Below are 23,001 nucleotides of genomic sequence, written 5' to 3'. Positions count from 1 at the left end.
ATGTGAAGAGAAAGCTCCAGAGGATGAATATCACACATTTACGTTGGAAATAAATGTCCTTTAATTTGACATTGTCATGCAAAAGTTGGATTTCCCTTTAATGATGTTCAAATCTTTTGAGTACTTTGCTGATGTTTGTTTCTAAATGTTTTTTGGCACTCTGCCCCAAAGATTAAAACCTTCTACGGCTCACAAGCTGCAACAATTCACACATTATCAACTATCTTTCTGACTAAACTAAGATAAAAAGTGAAAAACTGCCTGATTCCTGCATCATGAATGTCAATCTTTTTGGTTTTTGTGACAGTAAACTGAATATATTTGGGTTTGACATTTTATAAACCAAAACAAGAAATGAATTACTGGAGAAAACAATCAACAGATTAATGGTCAAAGAAAATGTGTTTTCTAACATATATGGCTGAATTACTCCATTACAAGATACATACAATTTGAATTCAATTTTATTCATATAATGCCAATTACAGGTCAAATTGTCTCAAGACACTTTATTTTTATATTTTTTGTCATATTTAAAATATGACAAAGTAAGAAATTTAAACCTCTTGACTAATCCAATTTATTATTTGGTTTTTAAGAGACTAATCAACAACTAAAATAACTTTCTCCACTAAAACTAATAAACATGAGGTCAAATAGAAGGAACAGTTTTAAATACTGCAGTCCCACGATGACAAGAATAAAGTTTGTCAACAAAAACTAAATCTGCTGGTGGATTCCATTAAAGTCCTAATAAATGATAATGAAGTGTGATACTAAAGGTTTGTGGTGCTAAAAATGTCAAAGATATCAAGTTGAACATGTGGATGGAGGTTGATAAAAGTTGACCTTTCATTTCTCTGGAGCCGACTCCATGGATTTTATGGATGGTGGTTAAAGACCTGCTCTTCTAGTCATCTTCCTTGTAGTCGCTGTAAAAAGTCAGTCCATCCTGGCTGACTTCAACATCTCTTCATGACAACTTGTTCTGCCTCGGACCTGGTGGAAACTCCAGAAACTCGGGAAAACCCATGGAGACTCGAAGAACTCGTGGAGACTCGAAGAACTCGTCGGGCGGGGGAAGGTGTGGTGGGCGGTGGGGGAGTAGAGGGGGGAGGCCGCCACCCACCTCCCCGCCTACTCTCCGCCCTGACTCCACCCAGACTCCGCCTTGGCTCTGCCCATGTGGTCACTTCAGGAACTACGATGACAAAGGGACGACGAAATTATGTTATTTTATCTGATCTGTAGCTCAGTGAGTTAAGGATTTGCCTGTGGAGCTGCAGGTCGCTGGTTCAAGACCAGACGCTTCTTAAATTTTCTCAAAATCCTGACAAAGACAAAGAAAGAAAACTGCCACTGGCGGGTCTTGAACCGGCTACCTTCCAGTTGGTAGTCCGTCTTCTTACCCCCTGAGCTATACGCTCAGATACAAATTCTTCTTTTTTTTGCGCATTTATCATCTATTTTTTGTCGTTTTCAAGTTTTTTTTTAACTCGAGTCTCGACTCGACCGTTTTTCTCAGGAGGTTGGACTTCATCCTTTGTGCTGGAGGGTGGAACCCTCAGTTCCAAGACTTTCTAAAGCCTCCACACCTCCCAAGTCCTCAGGACCTGAGCTTTCACACAGTCTGAGGGCTGAAATTTTCTAAGTTCCTGAGTACTTCTCTGTTAGTTTGAACCTTCAGACAGTCTGAGGGCTGAAATTTTCTATGTCCCACAGTAGTTCTCTGTTAGATTGAACTTTCAGACAGCCCAAGGACTGATATCTTCTAAGTTCCTGAGTAGTTTTCTGTTAGTTTGAACCTTTACACAGTTCGGGGACTGAAATCTTAAAAGTTCTTGAGTAGTTCTCTGTTAGTTTGAACCTTCAGACAGTCTGAGGACTGAAATTTTAAAAGTTTCTCAGTACTTCTCTGTTAGTTTGAACTTTCTGGTGAACAGAAGCCTTAAAACTTGTGACCATGAGTCTTGATTTCACATTTAGACCATCCATCTGAGTTCTTCTCAGACCTTCACCTGTGGGTTTTTTAGAAATCCTCAACAAACTTTGATTCTCTTCACTGAACAGTAAAGTTTGTGGAGATCAGAAGGTAACATTCGTTTGATAAATGCCTTCAACTACTAGTAGACTTTATCTGGAAAGCAGTTTTCTGAAATGAGTTCTTAGTAAATCTGTCCACAATCAAACCAAGAACATAGAAAGAGGAAATGTTTGAAGAAACAGCTTGATGTTTTCGTTTCAGACTAGAAAACGCTTTAGACCTTTATTGGTTTTTGCTCTTTTTGATCGTTTTATTGTCTCTTCTGTTTAATTTGATCTTCTAAAGTCTAACGGTGTCTTTTCAAATGTTTTGTCTTTAGTTTGATTCTTCTTAAACGTTTAGTTTTGCTCTTTTCTCACCTTTTATTCTTTTCTAATGTCTGATTTGATTTCGAAATGTTTTGTATTTTTAATGTTTAATTGTTTTTTCAAATGTTTTATCAGCTTGTTTGAATTTTTTTTTTCCCAATATTTAATTTTTCGATTAAACCTTTAAGATTTTTCTTTTTAAATATTTTACCACCTTTTTATGTTTAATTTTCTTTTTAAATGCTTCATTGTATTTTCTGTTTAATTCCTATTTGAAGTTTTATTGTCTTTAAGATGTAATTTTCGAATTAATCATTTAATTTTTCATTAAATGTTTTGTCTTTTTAATGGTTTAATAATCTAATTAAATGTTTTGTATTTTTTTAAATGTTTAATATTCTTCTTGTTTAATTGTGTTTTTTAAATGTTTAATTGTCAAAAATATTTTATCTGTAATTTTTAATATTTGTATTTTAAAAATTTTGTTTAATTTCATAATTACATGTATTGTATCTTGTTTAATTATCTAATTCATTATTTTGTCTGTTTAATATAGTTGAACATTAAATACAATTAAATTATATTAAACACAAAATATTGAATTAGATAATTAAACAAGATACATGTAATTATGAAATTAAACAAAATTTTTAAAATACAAATATTAAAAATTACAGATAAAATATTTTTGACAATTAAACATTTAAAAAACACTTTTTAATGATCAAACTTTTTAAAAGTTTTATTGTATTAAATTTTTTTCCCTTTGATTTAATTGCTTTTTTTTGTGTAGTTTATTTCTTTAATCTTTTTCTGTCAAGATTTTAACCCCAACCTTAAAAATGAAATAAACCCTTAAATCACAATGAAAATACTTCTGTTGTCACAATCATGAGTTAGTCAATTATTCAGCTTATCAATTCAGCTTTATTTAGCACCTTTCACACAGATGACAAAACTAAACAAGCAAAGAGAAAAAACTATGCTAAAACTATGATTAAAATTCAAAAACATTAAAAAAAAAAAAGATTTAACATCGTAATAAAACTTTTCCAGGGGATGGAGAGAGTTTATTGAAGTCTTCTTGGGCTCACATGGCAAATCATTTAAAATATAAACTTGATATTCAGTCTAAGGAAACTGCAGAGTGACAGAAGAACCAACAATATCTCCTGTTTTCTCCTTTAATGAGTCGATTCTTGTGCTTTCAGACCAAAGAACTACAGACTCTTCACAACCTGCTCAAACTCTTGGTACAGGACCTCACCACACGTCAAGAAGGTTTCTGTCTCATTTCTACTCTGAAGCTCACCTTCTCCTGCTCAAACTGCTGACAAATGTTTCTGCTGCTCTAAAGTCTGGTCTCCAGAACTTCCTAAAAACTCTCAAAGTCTCTTCTGCTGCAGGTTGTTTTGTAGAACTGTTCTAGAAAACCTCACTAAACCACATGGAGGGGCCTCAAGATAGTCGTCCAAATGAAACCGTACAAAAACCAACCTAGCACAACCCAAACGCTAAAGTCTCCTGCAGCCTACCAGAGAACCTCTGATAACAGAGAATCAGGACAGGAACTCTTACCTTCTGGACAACCAACGTTGCTTCACAAACAAGAATACAGAATGTGTCTGACCAGAAACCTCTAAAGACTCACTACAGCCAAGATAAAGACACAACTCAGCTGCACCAAATCCACTAATCACTGCACACATTAACACCATGTGCTAACTGTGGCTAAAGAACCACATTTACCAAGACAACTATCCAGTACAAAGCCCTAAAACACACCAAGAAACACATTAAAGACCATTTTACTGCTGGAAGCTGCAAGCCAACGCCTAAAGAACAGACTAAAGCAATGGAGCCAAACCCGGTTCACTGGTGAAGAGAAACAGAGGAAATGTTTGTCTGCAGCTAAATAAAGCAGGAAGACACTGAGCTGCTCAGGTGTTCCTGATAACACCAAGCAGCCACCTGGACAGCCAATAGGAACACAGCTTCCTGGAAGTCCAGAGGGCTGGCTTAGTGAAGGAAATTTAATTTAAAGTTGAAGCAGAAAGTTAACAAAGAAAGTTGAAAACCACCTTCTGATACCTGAAATCTCTGAGTTTTCACACAAAGAACACCTGAACATGTCAAACTGGTTTCATAGTAGAACCATCATTGTAAAAACGTCATAGTATGGTGTGTTGCTCAAAAAACATTAGGACCCGGCTGTCTAGGGTCGCTGAGGAGCAACACAAAAACAGGACAAACGCTGGTTTCCAGGGGGTTAGGCGGCTATTTATTTGAAAGAGTAAGTTTACAACAACACATGTGAGCAGAAAAATCACAAAGTCTGTCTTTAGTTCAGCTGAAAATATTAGTTTTTGTCTTTTTTATTGACCAAACTTTCCAGGAAGCAGATGAAGAATAATTAAAGCTCTCATGTAGAAGTCCAATTTATTTTGGATCCTTGTGGAGAGTTTAATCTTAGAGTTTGTACAGCTGTTGAGTTTTTAGAGTCACATGGATTGTTTTGACATTTAATAACCGAGTCCTGAAATAAAATTACAGTTGTGGATTTCTGTCATTTTGTCTGGACTAAACAAATAACAACAGCATTAATCTCAAACGTCATTATGAGGAGTCTGGATTGAGGTTTCTCACTTGATAATGATCAAAACATGAAATTTAGGTTGGTTTAAAGGAATATTCCACCTTAAATCTTTGAATGTTGACCTAAAAGGTTGGTTTCAGGAAGTATTCCACCTACAAGGTCCTCAAACATCGACCTTAAAGGAACATTCCACCAAAAATCCTTGGACATGCACCTAAAATGTTGGTTTAACCGAGTATTCCATCCAAAATCCTCAAAGAGACCCGAGGGGCTGGTTAAAAGGAATATTTCACCTAAAACCCCAAATATAGACCTGAAAGGGTGGTTTAGAAAAAATCCTTCAATGTAGACCAAAAAAGTTAGTATGGAGGAATATTCCACCTGAAATGTCGACCTGAGAAGTTGGGTCGGAAGAATATACCATCCTAAACATCCTTAAATGTAGAGTAAAAGACAGTTTGGAAGAAAATTCCACCTAAAATTGTACACCTAAAAGGTGAGTTTAATGGTATATTCCACCTAAAATTCACTACTGTAAACCTTGGAGGTTGGTCTGATGGTATATTCCACCCAAAATACTTGTACATATACCAAGAAGTCAGTGTAAAGGAAATGTAGACCTAAAAGGATTGTTTAAAGGAATATTTAAACGATTATTTTCATTATTTAATAATCTGTTGTCAGTCAGAACTCTGGCAAACTTATTTTCTTCAGTTTTTTAGTGGAAGTCACAGATAAAGGAGCTCTTGGTTTTTCCCGGCGTTACTGAGTCAAAAGCTGCTGTTTCAACACAGACACATTCACATGCATCCACAAACCTCTCAGCACTCAAACACCCACAGACAGGAGGCCGGCTGAGCCGAGGCTCGGCGGCGTCCTCAGACCCACGAGTCGGGGAGTCGCTGAACTTGTTGGTCTGGTTTGAAGGCTTCCGTGTGGTCCAGTAGAAGTCCACGTAGTCGGTATTGGCTTTGAACCACAGCGACTGGCCGCCATCAGGTGCACCGGCTCGTCCTCGTAGGGCTCCTCCTGTAGCCTTGAGGGAACCACAGGAACATTCAGTAGCTGTTGGAGTTCTTCCTGTCAGGCTCGTGGTACAACGGCTCTGAAGAATCTTGTACTTGTCTTATCTGGAACAATCTAACAGCCTAAACTGTTAACAGCGGTGTAAAGAAGCAAACACACAGGCATAGATTAGGACTCAAACTAGATTTATTTTAGAAAACAAATCAACTTAGAGGCATTTGTTCAAACATGTAGCTGAATAGGAGGCCGTCCAATCAGATTTGAGGTCTTCACTCTGTAGGTTGTTTGTTCAGTGAGACTCTTGGACCTCCATCAGCTGACGTGGATGTTTGATGGTCTTCTTCTCTAGTGCCAGAAGATTCATCCATGAATTCAGCAGCTACAGACTGAAATGAAGCTCATGCTGCCGTTATTGAATTCCTGTTCCAGATCAAATGTTCAGATCTCACCTTGAATGCAGCCGTCTGCTGTCTGATAGTTTTTCTCATTGTAGTCTTCAATAAAGTCTTTTTCCTCATGTCAGGATGTGGTGAGACTCTTTCTCAGTCTCTGCAGACGTCCCTCATTGTGCATCTCCAGAGAAGAAACAGAAAAACTGATCACTGCTTCAGCATCACAAACGCTCTCCAGCATTGAGAGTGTTTTAGGAATTAATTCATTGTGTTGTGAACTTTGAAGGAGCAGAAACTTTACAGCTGCCAAAGATATGAGCTCCAATTCTGGATGTTTTAGGAAATAAGTTCATCAAATGAACACTTGATTATTGCTGATAACGTTCATTAAATTAGTGAAGAAATCCAACATAAAAACCTGTAAACTCTCAGGCAGCTTTTGTTAAAGTTTGTCTATAATTCTATCATCATGTTCTGGAACCAGGACTCTGCAGAAGTTCCTTCAATCAGATACTTGTGTGTTTCTATTTAAGGCCTCAGGTTTGAACGAACAGCAGAGGATTAGAAGGGAGTGATTTTAATATTTAAATCAGTCCAGTAAATGTTTGGCGTGAAAATTATTAAAATTTTGATTTAGATAGATTTGTGTCAAATAATATTGCAGTCTCACTTAAATATATCCAAATGAGTTCATTGTATTTATATTTTATAGAATATTTGATTTCTTAATCTCAGTACTGTAGGGTCTGACCCTAAATGTTATAATAATGTCAATTTAAATAATATTTTAGTGCAGTCATAAACTTTAATCAGCTAAACTTACATAATAAATATCACTGTATAATCTTAACCTGAACATTCATATTATTGAGGTAAATTTACATAAATCATGATATTCTAGAGTCTTAACTGGAATATTTCTAACATTAATCTTTTTGTATTGTGCTGATAAACAACAATAACCCGACTTTCAGATAATATTTGTTGTCTGTGATTGTGAGACTAAATTCCTCCACATTCTGGAACTGGACTGAATTTCCCAAAATGGAAACATGGACAGAATTTAACACTCATGTATCCATGGCAACGCTAATGTTTCTGCTTCTTACCAAAGTTCACAACACAAGTAAAGATTTTAATGTAAAACTTCAGGGATGACTGCTGATCATCAGTATTCTGATCAATACTTCATGATCAATATCAGGACAGATGTTACAACTCCAGCTGTTACATTAGACTGCAGTTATTCACAGAGAAATTAAAACATCACATTCCTCATAAAAACTGGATGGGACTTTTATTAAATAAAGTGTTGGTGAATAAACAGTGTAAAAAGTGCAAAGCAGCTCCATTAAATCAGGAGATGTGAGACTTCCACAGCATGGATCACCATCTGCTGTGTTGATTCATAGCTGAATGTCAGAATGAACTGAGATAGAAAAGCTGCTTTGAGCTGCAACATTACGGTCTGACAATCCAACACCATCACAGTTTTCATCTGGTTGTTTTGCTCCAACATGCTGTGAAGTTCAGTTTTTACCCGAATCAATACAGAGATTCTATTTCCAACCAAGACTGGAATAAAAATTTGAATGTTATGAGGTTATTAATGCAACTAGATCCTTTCAGATGGAAGGATTTACTTCTAAGTTCTAATTCAAGTTTCAGTTGGAGCACATTGCATTCACAAAGAAAAACAGCGATACCTTCATAGCAACATTTAATAAACCTAAAGCTTCCCTGTTGGCACATTGATGGAGTTTGTTACTGACGATCTGAACCTTAAATCCAGTGAGACGACCATCTTCAGTCGAGGCCAGTCAGAGAACTTCAAGACCTTCCATCAGCTGGACCAGATGTGGCATCATCTCCCTCTGAACATCTGGATGACAGGAGAAAACACAGAGATCAAACACAGATCACAGAAATACAATTTATTCACTTTCATCATTTTATAAAAGTAGCATGAACTTTATTAAAACTTGACAATATCAGTAATGAAAGTAAATGTTTTTATCTTGTGTTGAAGCTAAATTTAAAGTCAATTTTAATGACAGTTTATCCTGAGAGGAGTGAGAATGGAGCTTTTCTTTCCTTTTTTAGAATATTCCCTCAAAATATTCTGTTTATTATTGGCTTTAGAAGCATTTTTCTTTACTTATTTTTAGATACCTCAGACTGATGCACTTTGCTGGTTTGCAGATAATTTCATGTTCAATGACAATAAAGATCTTCTATTATAACATATTTTGCTAAAACAAGAACTGCAAACCTTCTCAACCATCTCTCAGGCTGCAGAATTCCAACTGCGACCAAGAATTATCTGATGTACTTATTATTATAATCTTTACTGAACCAGCCCTGGAATTAATAAAAATCTGTATATGGATATGATTTTCTCTGATGGGACCACTATGGAAGCTGTAGTAATTATTAACTATCCTTTGAAGGGAAAGATTAGGTCTTCTTCAGGTGGATAAAAAAAAAATGCTCTCCCTTAAAAAAAAAAAAAAAAAAAAAAAAAATGCAAACAATAAAGTAAATCTCTTCTGCACTGCACACATACTACACTTTTGTAGAACTCTGGATGTCAGAGTAAAGGCAGACAGATCCACCAATCAGCCACAACATTCTGATCACTAACAGCTGAAGAGAACAACATCCATCATCCTGTTCTAATGCAACGTTCTGCTGGGAAACCTTGACGTTCATGTGGATGTTTGACATGTACCACCACCTAAACACTGCAGGACAAACAACCCCCTAGTCTCCATGGCAACAGCAGTCCTTGATGCCAGCTGCCTCCCTCAGCAGGACACACTAAAACTGCTACTACAGGAGTGGTCCGAGGAACACGACAGAGCTAAGCTGTTCACCTGGGTTCCACACTCCCCACATCCAGATCTGATGGAGCATCTGTGGGATGGTCCAGGATCAGCCTGGTCTAGGTAGGACCCACCCTGCAACCCACAGGACCCACAGAATCCACAGGACATCCCCAGAGGTTCTGATGAACCACTGGGTCAGAGGAGTTTTAGCAGCATAAAGGGACCAACACAGTATTAGTCAGGTGGTCAGAATGTTATACTGTTATATTGTCATGCTGATTATATGATCAGTAAATGTTACCATCAATTATAACGTCCACATTGATCAGGAAAAAAAAACAAACTATCAGTTCATTCAGAAACTGTGGGGTTAAACCTAAAAACACAGACCTCAACAGCAGTTTGTTTCAAAGCAGAACACCAGCTGGTTTTCACTAAAAAAGCTTTCAGAGCAACAATTAAATGACAGTTTTGTTCTCATTAAGTTCAGAGTCAGCCAAAATAATGTACACTCATCAGGAAAAGAAAAACTTTTATAAATATTTCATTTGTATAAGTACTTCTATACATATAGATTCCTCTTTCTAAGTTTGATCAAATCATGACAACTCTGTGTCCTGTTGTACGATGTTTTCCCAACAGATGGCGCTACCCTCATGAATGGAGCATCAACAAGTGACGTCTACAACACAACAGAAATGTCTGGAAGCCACTGGCCACCACTTTGAGCACCTCTTGTAATTGTAGAGGCCAAAGATAACTTTTATTAATCTCATGATGTCTGAATAAATTTGGTATTGAAACATTCATGCAAGTTTTTCTTTTCCTGATGTGTGTAAACATTATTTTGGCTGACTCTGTATAATGGGTTTCTGACAGGTCACCAGGCAACATCTTTTTATAATAATGACAAACATACCTGCATTCTACAGGAGTGATTTTCCTCATGTGCAGGTAAAGATGTGTGAGGAGCTTAGAGATGACAGGAGCAGGAGTCATCCTCACTAATTCAGCTTCCACCTAGAAACACAAAGACCACAAACAAACACTGATATACTGTCAAACGTTCAACCTCACAGCCTCAAAATATCTGTTTAGGAAGTGTTGCGTTTCTAAATTCTGCTGAAAGCATTGACAGACATTCTCTTACAAGGTTGTGTAAAAAGCAGTCTGTCCTCTGAGCTACTGAGAAATTTTTCTGAACAAAGTTTCTACGTGTAAATCAGCTCAACAAAAACTAAAGCCTCAGTCAGAGATAACAGGTATCGCAAATTATAAAGAACTTTCTTTGTTAACTCAGACTTTCTGCTTCAACCTCACATAAAAAGGGGAGTTTAACTCATCAGGTGACTGAAAATGAACGGCTTGTGCAGTTCTAGATCCAAAAGTAGGATGTTTCAACTCATGTTGTACTACAAATACATGCAGTAATAAATAAATACAATGGCTGGTTGTTAGTTTATTCACTATTAATGTCATTTTATATACTGGATTGAACTTGAGCAGTGGAAGAGAGAAGGAATTTAATGAAATTATGGAGATTCAGAGAGGTAATGTTGCGCAATGTTAAGCGCGGTTTAATTCAAACCAGCTGAATGTTAAACTTCAGTGCAGCTGAACAGGTTTCAGTTAACCTTAAAGTAAAATAACTTTTTTAAAAGCTAAAATACACAGCAGAGAAATACAGGTTGAGAATGTCATTCTCATAATGACGGACAGCTGCAGCAGCAACTAACACAGGTGTTCAGCGGTAAGTTAGCCACCTGTGTTAGCCCGCTAGCTAACTTAGCCGCTTAGCTAGCTAACGCGTCCGGACCAACTGCTCAAACACGACAAAACACAACTCTTCACAAGTCGCTGACTTAACGTACAAGACAACGCTACAGGTTAGAAGTATTTATCTTCTTACCGTGTTTTACGCCAAAAACAAGATCAACAGCAGCCAGAGATGCTACCAGACGTGCCGACCACAGATATACATAGACTAGATACGCTAGCACGCTGTCTTCTGTATTATCTATGGTCTGACCAATCGCTGCTCTCTGGCTCCGCCCTCTGAGAATCTTGTCGTTTGGCTCGACACTTGCTGATGACCATTTCCGGTCTCAGAAAATGAAAAAAATGACCTTTTTTCATTTGTCTCTTACTGATTTTATTTTTTTGTTATTCTAAATATAAAAAGAAAATCAAAGCATTTTCAAAATTTCGTATATCCCTTTTTGATCATGAAAAGGAAAAACACCTTTTATTTCAATTTTAATTTTTGTATTTTAAAACGAAGATCAAATAACCACTCGTTTTTTGTTTTTCAATACCCGTTTCAGAACGGAAAATCCAATTACCAGAAAAATACACAGACCCTTGAGCACTCCCAATTTCTATCTCTGCTATTTTCACGTAAACAAAAAGAAAACTTTGAGAGCTTGAGTAAAATACACAGAAATATGAAAGCTCACTGAGTATAATGGCAACTACCAGGATAGGTATGTTGCACAGAACTGTTCTGAATCGCATGCATCAACAGGAAAGTGCAACAAAGCCACAACTGGACAAGGCTTCACCTCCTATTGGGGTTAGCAGGGAAACAAGAACATGGCGATACGACAGGTATCTTTGTTCATCTCAGGGACCACAACAGAGCTGGCTACAAATATGACAGTCTGGCTAGTTAGCATTCAAATTCAGCTCCACATGCCGTTGCCAGCATGGAAGAAAGGAAACTAAATAAATAAAATCAAATTATAAGTAATCTTATGGACAGCTTTACTTTAAGTATGCAGCATATTGTAGTTGTAGGGAATGCTAATTCGTGGTGTGCTGCACAGCATCTTCCATACACGTGGATAATACTGTGTAGAGTAATAGTTTTTCACTACATTCTTCACAATGCCATTTAAACCACCACGTCCTAATGTATTACTGGGAAATCAGTGAGATGTGGAACCCATGACATGAGCTATGTAGACCTTTATCTTCTTCAGCAAGTAATTGTATTAAAGTGTAATTAGAGGGAAGTGTAACTATTGTGTTACTCCCCAGAGCTGCAGTACTGAGCTTTTCTTGTATTCCCAGTTTTAATGTCCATTCCTTAATTGGCTTTCTTTTAAGCAGTGCACACATGGTTGGACTCCCGAGGGCAAACAACCCTGCAGTTAAACCTGAATCACTATCGCTTTGCTTTATTCTAGTGCAGTCTGTGGAGGAAATCCAACTCCTATATACTGTACAGTAAATACATATTTATGGGCTCCAGCAACAGGAACTCTTCACATTTAGTGTTTCAGTAACTATGGCAACAAGACATTTGCCGTTTGCTTTTATGAAATGGTGGCCAAGACTTAGTGCAATAAAACTCTTTTCTCCAGGTTATTCCAACATCAAAAACATGACTATCAATCCTTGAGAGTGTAGATCACTTTGGGGGCTTTAATAAATGGCTGTCTTGGCTGTCACATCCTTTCCTTTTCTTCTGCATATTGTGCACATTCAGTGCACATTAATATAATAAACTACCAAGCATGCGTGCAATGGGTCCTGTACAAACTAAATGCCTATTTGATTTGAGGAAAGTCCATGACAAGCAAGTCTTCCACACTGCATCCACCGGTAATTATTGGCAAAGATGGGCCCATTGTTAATAAACATGACATGGGTGAAGCATTTAACATTTTATTTCATTACATCATGTCAAATGTTTGACAATGTATCCACACCTACTGTCAAAGGCAAGACTCCTAGATCACAAAGTTCCTTCTGTTCTAGTCCTCACCTCCCACACAGCAAATTTTCTGCCAGACCTGTCACATATTCTGAGATACATAATGTACTAATACGTGTAAATGGAAGAAGTGTTCCGAGTGAAGACAGCTTTAATCTACAACTCCTTCGCCTCAATGCTCCAGTTGTTACTGCCTCACCAATATAAATTTTTAAGGCAACTTTTGCCTCAGGTAAAAGTACCCTCAATATGGAGGTGCTCAAGCTCAAGTGTTTCCATCTGACCTTAACAACTACAGACCTACCCCAAAGCTGTTCTGTCTATCCAAAATCCTACTATCACTGGTCAACACACAGCTATGTGGTTTCTTGGAGTATAATAATGTGCTTCACAGGGGTGGGTGATTTGGTCAAAAGATCATAGTGGTAGAATCACAATCCTCAATCTGAATCACAGTTTTTCTCACAGATTTTAGTTGAACTCATAGGATCACATGATTGGTTGGACATATGACTATTGTCGTGGAAAACTTCTTTACTGAATCTGAAGATCTTTTAACAATTTAGACTACCATTAACACTTTAAAAATCGTTATTTATAAACTCATCATGTATCTGAACACAAACATAAACTCAGAGACAGGCAGAGTCAGGTACAAGTCTTAGATTTGCTATAAATTTGACAAGATACAAGAAAAAGAGGCTAGTTGATGAGCACGGACACTGATTACAGACTGAAGACCATCTTCTTTTATACCTGAATTTGATTCCTACCTGCCTGGGGGTTTCATATCAGATTTACAAACCCGTTAATTTTGGTAACATCCTATCTACTTAGACCATTACTTGATTTATTTAACCTTTCTTAGCCATAATTCTATAAATTCCAATCCTACTCATCAATTCTTAGAAAAGGAGGCCTCAAGGCCTTCTCAGCTGCTGTATTGATTATTCTGCAATACCTTACATTTGCAGGAACACATTAACCTTGTACGTTTTAGTGAGTTATGTTGACATGCAACTGTAGTGTTAATTGTCTAGAGAGGTTGTGCTTAGACAATATTGATTACACATCTCATCATACAAAACAGATGTAAAATGTAGTTACTGACCAATTTGCCATGAGTCATTTCTAAAGGTCATGTGTGGGAAGAATATTCTGTAGAAATTTGACATGACACTACCCAGAAACAAAGCCTATCACTTCAGCTCAAGACTAATCTCACAAACCTCTTCATCCCATTTTTGTTCTAATGTTGTTCTTAAATTTCTGACCAGAGGTGGTGATTCCGGTATCTGCTACTTTTTTAATTAGGGAAGACTCGCTGGATAATTGTTCTTGACCAATGCAGAGAGCACAGATACCAAATGATGTTTAACTTTTCTTCAGAAAAAAAATGCACATTAACTGATTTGTACAGAATACAAAATAATGACCCAAAACGTAAGACAATAAGAAAAACCCAGTGTGCACACTTGAAACAAAAAAATGTCCGTTGGGGCCCTTAAGTAAAATAGGAGTTGTTGTAGGTTTTCCTGTTGTAGGATTATTGCAAGTTCACCTGATTCCAAAGGTCTTTGTAGTGTAACGTAAATGTACAATGTGTGTGTGAATGAGTGAGTACGTGGATATCTTCTCGGTGCTGATCTTTCTTCAGGGTGGTTGGCTTGCCATCTGTTACATTCAACACCGTCTTCTCTCAGATGCATCATCAGGGATATCAAATGTCAAAAGATGCACACCATTACATCTAATTCTGACACGAATCTTCATTTCTATTCAAATCTTAAATCTCTGTCTCAGTTGTACAATGTTCAGTCTTAAGTGTATCATTTATGAGGACTAAACATGAACGTGCTCACACATTTACCTGTTCATATGAACAGTGTTTCAATAATACTTATGGTAAGTAACCATTAACATTCAAAATATCATTAATCATAACCATATCAGAACCATGTGCAAAAAATATAACAGCACACATCTTGAGTTAGACACAGAGGTATTAAGAAGTGTGCTTAAATTACTCTTACACTATAGGCCTATTCATGTGAGAGAACTGCACCAAAAATTACCCTCTAGTTCCTCTAAATTCAGCTGAAATAACGTAAGTGTTTTCAATAAATTATATAGTACAAAATAACATATTGTTTTACATTCATCACAACATACCAAATTACTCTTTTCCCTTTAAATTGGCATTAGGAAAATAAAACACTTCCCCTTTAATTACATACACATCAGCATAAAATAATAAACACAATGTGCATATGTCCAGAAGTACTGCACCATTATTCACTTCAGTTCACTCTCATAACCGTAATATCACCACTGCCTTCGTTCAACACCTGCAAAAACAAGAGGAAAAGAGCACCAGAGCAGCTAAAAAGGCACATTTCTCACCGTTACTCTCTGTGTATCAAGGCGGAGCACGCTGATGTCGGACCTTGCTGCGGCTCTCTGGGTGAAAGGCAAGTGGTTAGCCTGTTAGGCACAGAGCTAGCATTAGCATAGACAACGACGGTAAGCGTCAACAAGGTTTTTTTCTCCGCTGGATAATTGACTCGTCTTACCTGCGTAACTCTCTCCTTCGTTCAGTCACTTGGCTCCGGACCTCCACTGGGTAAGTGCTCCAACTGTTTTTTTTCCTTTTCACAGGTAAACTCCGAGGTTTTATCCTGGTTTTCTCTTCCTCTTAGCATGCTACTTCCCTCGTTTCTCTGGCTGACATCAGAAGGGACCGGAAGAGCAGCGCGCCTGCACTTCACCTCTGAGCCGACAGGCTGAGCGTGGCCTGCGTAGCCTCTGATTGGCTGCTGAGAGCTAGGTACCTCACGTGTGACCATGTGAGCTGAGCGGTGCGTTCAAATGCAACAGGACATCTAACACTTTATAGATGCAAAACAAATAAAGAAAATAAACAGTCTCTCTTCTGTGATTGTACTCAAATAACTGTGTTTTTTTTACACCTGGCTACACAGGCCATAGCAGAACTACTGACACTGCAGGTGCTGGAAAGAAAAAAAAAAAAAACAGTAAACCTTTCCTTACTGAGATTCAAATCTATTATTTTTTCCAATACCATCTACCTTTATTTTCAACAGCACAATGTCAGCACAATTGTTCACATGAAATTTCTGGAAAGGTGTTCTACCATCCTTCAGAGACAATTCTTTCAGCGGCATTTGTGCTCTAGGGGTTGTGTTGCTCCGTCTTTCTCTTTAAAATGCCACATAGAAGTTCTGTTGGATTCAAGTCTGGTGACTCGGCCAGATCATAGCCTTCACTTTTTTCTTTTTAAAAAGCTCTTCTGTGATTTTGGCAGTTTGCTTTGCATCAATTTCATGTTTACATATTCCTTCTCTGCCAAACCTCGGCAGACTGCAAGTCATCTTGTCAGTCAATATTTGAGTATATCTGCAGGTTTTTGACGTTAACATCAGTAAGTGGTTGTTAAAAGGTAATTTGTTTTTGTCGAACCATTTATGCACCTAATCCTTTCCATTTTTTTAAAATGATGTAATATAAATTTCTATAAATTTGGCTAGACAGGAGATTGTCCTTTGAAACACATGTAAAACACCGTGATATAGGGATATGTGCAATAACAACAAAGGGATATTTGCAATATAATCATGTGCAAATGTTAATTAATTATTGTTTGGTAGCTCTCCTTGGTCCTCCAGCTTTTGTCAGTTTGTGTGCACTATGTGTTACTGTTTGTTGCTTGTCTTTCTTTTTTCTATGTCTTTGTTCAGTTATGGTATTATGTTGTTTGTATTTTTTTTATTTTTAACCTGGTAGTGGAACTTGAGATGGATATTAGCCATTTGGCTATAATCGCTCGTATTTACATGTAGATGTTCATTAATGCGAATTGTGTCATTTTAAAAATAAATAAAACATGCATAAATGAATAAACCCTACTCTAAAATAAAAGCTTATAATTGGAAGCCTGCTTCTCCTATAAAACCGGTACAATCATTATCTACCATACTCCCCCATTGGACTATGACAATCTCCTGCATGCTCATGTGGCTGCCGCCAACTTTAAACCCCTGAATGCCGTCTACCACAGCTCTCTGAGATTCATTACTGCAGACAGTCATTGCACTCACCACTGTGAGTTATATGGAAAGGTCGGCAGGATATCACTGGCAACTAGAGGGCATTAGCGTGCTTGTGTCTTCATCATCTATAAGGTCTTGTTATCTAATCTGCCAAGATATTTCCCATCTTAATTTGAGTCCAGAGCTCATTATCATGACACTAGCATGTGATTGTTGTCCAGATTAAATTGACTGTGCTATCGTCACTGCGCATGTGCAGTTATATGTTTTTGCAATCAGGTCTCTTTTGTGAGTGACATCTGCATCCGAATACAACTTCCTGATTAGTTAAATAAAAAATGAAATGATCTGTCACAAATCTATAAAACTGTTCTAGGGTCACATTTGTGTCAGTGCAGCCTGAGCTACAGGTACAGTTACTGTCAACTCCTTAAGGAAGCACACTGATTGGCTGGATAGAAAATAAGAAGCAGTATTCTCCGATCGCAGCACAAGGACAATCCCTGGCAGCACAGCTTCTGGTTTTGCCTCAGTAAACACATCTATCAGTGGTATTGATGGGAAGCTGGTGAGGATCCCAACCTTTTTCAGCACAAGGGACTCGTTTTTGGCGGTCCTGGTGTGTGTGCTGTCTGCTTCCATCTGCACTGTATTCATGCCACTGTAAGCAGAAGCAAGAACTTCAGGTTGTGGATAACTGACTGTGTTTTCAGTGTCTAGTGTCATACGTTATAATGGTGGCACATTCTGATCATTTAATTGTACTAAAAAGCATATATTTCTACTATGTGTTTATCCATGTAGAGACGTCATGTCTCTGTGTGTGCTGTGCACCAGTTTGTAGCCCTACAGTGTGGTTGAGCAGCCATCAAGCCTTCAGGCATTAGATGCACATCAAAAAAAATCAAAATCATTTTTTTCCTTTGAATCTCTTGGGCTCCTGTTCACAGAAACTATCCTTTTTTTCAAGTAATTAATGAGACCTTACTGCCAAAGGGGAGCTGTTTAAATATCCTGTATTACCACTTCTATTATGTGTTGAGAATCTGAATCTGAACCACTGTGAAAACATTTGAAAGGCTTTAGGACAGGGGTGTCAAACTCATTTTAGTTCAGGGGCCACATTAAGTCCCGTTTGATCTCAAGTGGGCTGCACCAGTTAAATCAGAGGATATTAACCTATAAATAACGACAACTCCAAATTTTTTCCTTTGTTTTAGTGCAAAAAAAGTATGTTCACATTTCATCACATCATCACAGAGTGTCTACAAAGGCACAAAACAGTCACAGACATCTAGAACTGAACAATATAGTGTATATAGTAACAAAAAGATACAAAAAATTAGACAAAAAAGTTAGAAAGTGACAAAAAGATGGACAAATGACAAGATCGAGAAACAAAATCACAAAAAAATACACTAACAACACCAGTGAGACAAAAAACCCCACAAAGCGACAAAAACAAGAAACAAAACGACAAAAACATGAGACAAACGACAAAAATCAGGCAAAAAAAGACAAAAAACCCCAACAAAAACAAGACAAAATATTGCAAAAAATGTGACACACAATGATAAAAGAACAATTCAATTCAATTCAATTCAATTCAATTCAATCCAAACGCTTTATTTATCCCTGAGGGGCAATTAAAAGGCACAAAGAGCAGCATCAACAAAGAACAGAACAAGAGCAAACAGAACATCAGGCAATAAAGCCGACACAAAGCTGTATCATTTAAAATTTAGAATGAATTTACAATGAGCAATATCATATTTTACTTTATGATCAAAACAACTTGTCATTGTCAGGAAACTATTTTAAATTTACAGTTTTACAAATTTCGATTTGCAGTTGTGACACCTAGAAAGACATTTAGATTATAAACGCGAAGAAACTCAATATTTAGTCCTTGATAAAATTTAGCCAAGACCTTTCTAGAGACTCTAACAGCTATCATTACAGCTAAGAATATCTTGTGTTACATGTGTTTTCTTACAGCCTTGACTGAAAGCAAGGAAATGCCGAAGAAAACATCGTTGATCAGCACATAAATAGACATTTTCCAACCTAGAATGATTTGAACATTGTCAGGGGCCACATACATTCAGTGGGTGATGGGAAAATGCAGGAGAGTGCACCTTTTAACAAGCACTCATCTATCATGGTCATGAGTTGACAATGTATGCCAGCGCTCCTCTGCTTCACAAATCTGACAGAATTTACTCAGCGACAGGTTTACACATGTCCTTAGACACTCTACAACAACACTGACACTGATTTCAATTTCCGATTAACCACCATGCTATTATTTGTGTCTCAGATAAATGTTGAACTGCTGTTTATGCTCAATTTTACAAGCTTGCAGAACAGTGATAACTGTAAGAGCTGCCATCACAAAAACATATTTAACTCTAATTTGTCCAGCAGGAATCCACTAAAGGTGATTGATTACAAGTAATAATTGTGTAATTCAAGTTGCACAGACGTTCAGTGCCAATAGGTTCTGCATTATACTTTGCCAAAACGACGTGTCCTGGGGTTACTGTACAAATGGGTAAATGTAATTATTTCTCTATTTCTTAACACTGCTGCAGTCTCTCAACTATTCTCACAAACAGAAAATAAATGCTGATTTGCTAAAATGAACAGGTAATATATCATTGTACAGGCTACTGTTGTGACTTTTCCATATGTCAAGTGTTATCGGTAATTCAGATGAATATCAGCTGTACAAAAATCAGGTTTCCCAGGTAAAAATACAGATCAAGAGAGATTAATAAATGGCACAGGATAAAATAGGAAAACACTTTTTAAGCCGTAAAACTGTTGATCCATGCAGCCGGTCACACACAGGGGATCTGTATTGCCGTATTAGGAAAGCGCTTTAATTTGTCTTTAACACTTAGTGTATATATTAGTACTCAGTGTTTACTTCATCTTCAGTAAGAAAGTTTGACAAAATGGCTGGGCTTTGGCTCCCAACAGTGCTAAGATCAGCCAATTCTTTCAGCAGCCGGAAATGATGACAAGACAAAAATGTAAGTGAACAATCTGTTCCTGCGGCTGATTATGAAGCTACCTACTGAGAGCAACCAGGTGCCATCGTCCAGCTCATGTCCTAAAATACGAGTGGTGAAACTTCCCCTGCATTTATGTATCCATAATAATACCAGAACAGCATATTAATAGTTTAGGGACAAAAAGGATTTTTTCATGCTATGACATGTTGTGTTTTCATTTTACACAAATGGCTACAAAGATATGAGTCATCTCTGGTAGATGAAATCTGAAAATGAGACACCAGTGTCTCAGACACTTGTCTGGTAGTTATGTAACCTGTCTTGGAGTGTTTATTTCAGTCCTGAGTTTTAATATATTGAAACATACATAAGCCAACATAAAATCTGAACAGCAGCACAGTAAGAGCCAAATGGCACATTTATAATTGAGACCCAGTTATGAATTAATATAAGAAAAAAAACAAAACAAAACAAAGTATAACACAAAAGTCAACACAAAAGTCTCAAAAATTTTGTGGACTCCCCACCACCACCACCCTCCCACCCCCCAGTTTCTAATCTAATCTTGTGTTAAATCTTGGTTTTAAAGTGATCCGTTAGAAAGGAGGACTGTCTACATTAGTTTCCTGAGAGTCTGACTATGAGCCAAATTGTTCTCAGGCCCTGACATATGGCCTCATATTTCTGAGGATGACAGACACTGTTCTCTGGCTGGAAGGTCGCAGGTTTGTTTCCCTCCAGAGTCAACCTTGAGCAAGAAATGACAGTCAGTGATATGCATACAGTACATGTTTTATGGTTCTGGGTGGACGTCCTCAACAACAATAAGCCACCTCTTACTAATGGGAGTTTCTGTTAGAATGAAAGGCTTCCCTTTGAATGACTAAAATAAGTCCTTTAAGTTAAGCAATGATATAAATAGTGTGAAAGCTCATAGTTTTTGGGTTGAGTATCATGAATTCACCTTTATAAAATACCGCTTTTGAATGGTTGTAACTTATCCAGTGGTCAACTCATAATCTCATAGTTATTCTGGAAAATTCACAGAAATTGCTACATCTCCATTATAACTGGGTCCCAGTGGAAATATCACAGACCAAAGACTAAGCGAAAACCATTAGTCTTACATTGCTGTTTAGGGTTCTCTGAGTGTTTCAGGCATGCTATCATCTGTCCAAATTATCACCATTTACTAAAGCCTGCGTACCTTCCAAGTAAGACGTGGCAAATGGCCCTTGTCCTTTGTGTAATCTGTGGAAAGCAGGTAGCTGTTTTTTGTTTGTTTGTTTGTTTGTTTGTTTCATTTTTCTTGATTTTGAAATAAATGAAGTGGAAAGAAATATCTCCTGGGCTAATTTTCATCATGCTGTGAAACCAATCCAACTTCCGAACACTTTTTAAAGCCACAGTCTCGCCCCAGAAACACAGACTTTTCGAGCGTTTTCTGTTAAATAAACCACTTGTATATGATGCGAAGAAAGAAAATGATATTAAGTGCTAAACTGTTGAATTGTTGCTAATTGTGCTCTTGAGTGTCGGAGTCTTTGTGTACCCAGTCAGCCACCCTGGCCTCTTTTTTTCAACCAAGTAAACTAAGGGCAGATGGTGCCGATGACAGTTTTTAGTTTTTCCCCAGCAACTAATCTGTAAGAAAAATTTTAATTGTAAATTTCTCAAAAGTTGTGTTTTTGTTAGCTAAAACTGTAATTTTCACTTACTGGGCTTTTTGTAAAATATCAGTTTCATTTAGTCTTGATTATTAATTTCAAATGAAAGGTCTTTGTTTAGAACCCATTTCTGCAGTTGCTGTTTTGGATCTATTCCCACCTGATTCTCTAAACCACTATTAAATGCTGAAGAGCTTCTCTTGTAAATGTCACAGAACCATGGTCAATGACTTAAATTGAACTAGAAGAATGTAGGACATTAAATACCTAATTTATTCACACTGAGTTTTTTTTGTTGTTTTGTAGTGAATTACTGAAATATGAATGGTACAATTATGAAACCCATTTTACATGATTTTCCCCAGACCTCTTGTAGGATAAAAATGCTAAAACTGACGTGGTGCACTCTGCTGTAACAAAAATAGAAGAAGGATTTTCAGGATGTTTTTTATTATTGCCGATAATTTTGAGACTTTTCTATGATCCAGACCTTTGTGCTGGTTCACATGTAAACAGTTGCAGACACCAGCGTCTACACACCAGAAGATACAGCAGAAAGAGGTCGCCATCATAAAATTGGAGCACCCTAGGTAATTTAGTGTAATCACTGGCTAGATTATGTTCAGAGGCAACTTTTGAACGAATGGAGTGCACATTTATGAACTGCATCTGAGTCACCAAGAGGTGGTTTGGGTTCATAAATCGCACGACAGCCACACCAGAAACCTGGTCTTGCCTTACGACTCCTTTGTATGGGCCAGTTTAGCAACAAAAACCCTTTTGTTAGGTGAAGCAAAGACTGTGCTTTAGGTTAAATGTACATCAATACGTTTTTTAATCAAGTCACTGATGATTTTTTTCTTTTGTATTTCACCAGATCATGATAATTAAATGCCACACATGCCCCAAATAACTATGAAACCATTTTAAAATATTATTAACTTAATTTCTATGAAAAGCAGCTTTGGACAAAAGTATCTGCTGAATTTAATATAACATGTTATAATAAAAGTTTCATGATGCTGCAGTCGCCACAAGTGAATCTGGTACCAGAAGAAAAGATTTTTTTTCAGTTTTCAGTGAATCTTTTTCTGATACATACAGTACCCACCTTAGATTTGGTTGGCATCGGTAGACTCACTTCCAAAGAGTTACTGTACCTTTGCGTTCCTCAGGTACCTCCACAATTTCCGGTTCACAATTAGTATAGAAATTACTTAATTTAGCTAATTATGGACTGTGCATTTAATTTCAAGTTTGCGTGTCAAGAATTAGTAGTTCTATTCAGAAATGTTGTCTCCTTGCAGGATACATAAAACACAGTTATCTGGA

The 23,001-nt window shown here is 37.2% G+C and overlaps 1 long non-coding RNA gene across 8 annotated transcripts; it reads right to left on the bottom strand.

Moving 5' to 3' along the window:
- Positions 1-3,247: 3,247 nt before the first annotated feature.
- LOC118469469 (uncharacterized) lies at positions 3,248-15,654 on the bottom strand. 8 transcript variants are annotated; one of them, XR_008601246.1, is made up of 6 exons: positions 15,486-15,654; positions 15,316-15,396; positions 10,114-10,214; positions 8,148-8,248; positions 6,424-6,547; positions 6,143-6,319 (listed from the first exon to the last, which is right to left on the bottom strand). It is a non-coding gene; the product is annotated as an uncharacterized LOC118469469 (long non-coding RNA). The 8 variants fall into 8 exon arrangements; XR_008601248.1 differs by lacking the exon at positions 6,143-6,319 and adding an exon at positions 3,248-5,984 and having other exon boundaries at positions 6,424-8,248; XR_008601244.1 differs by adding an exon at positions 9,243-9,384 and having other exon boundaries at positions 6,143-8,248.
- Positions 15,655-23,001: the final 7,347 nt, after the last annotated feature.

Source organism: Amphiprion ocellaris, chromosome 3 (genome assembly GCF_022539595.1).
Source record: "Amphiprion ocellaris isolate individual 3 ecotype Okinawa chromosome 3, ASM2253959v1, whole genome shotgun sequence".
Classification (NCBI taxonomy): Eukaryota; Metazoa; Chordata; class Actinopteri; family Pomacentridae; genus Amphiprion; species Amphiprion ocellaris.
Note: the sequence above shows the minus strand (reverse complement) of the source record. Positions and strands in the feature narration are given on the sequence as shown.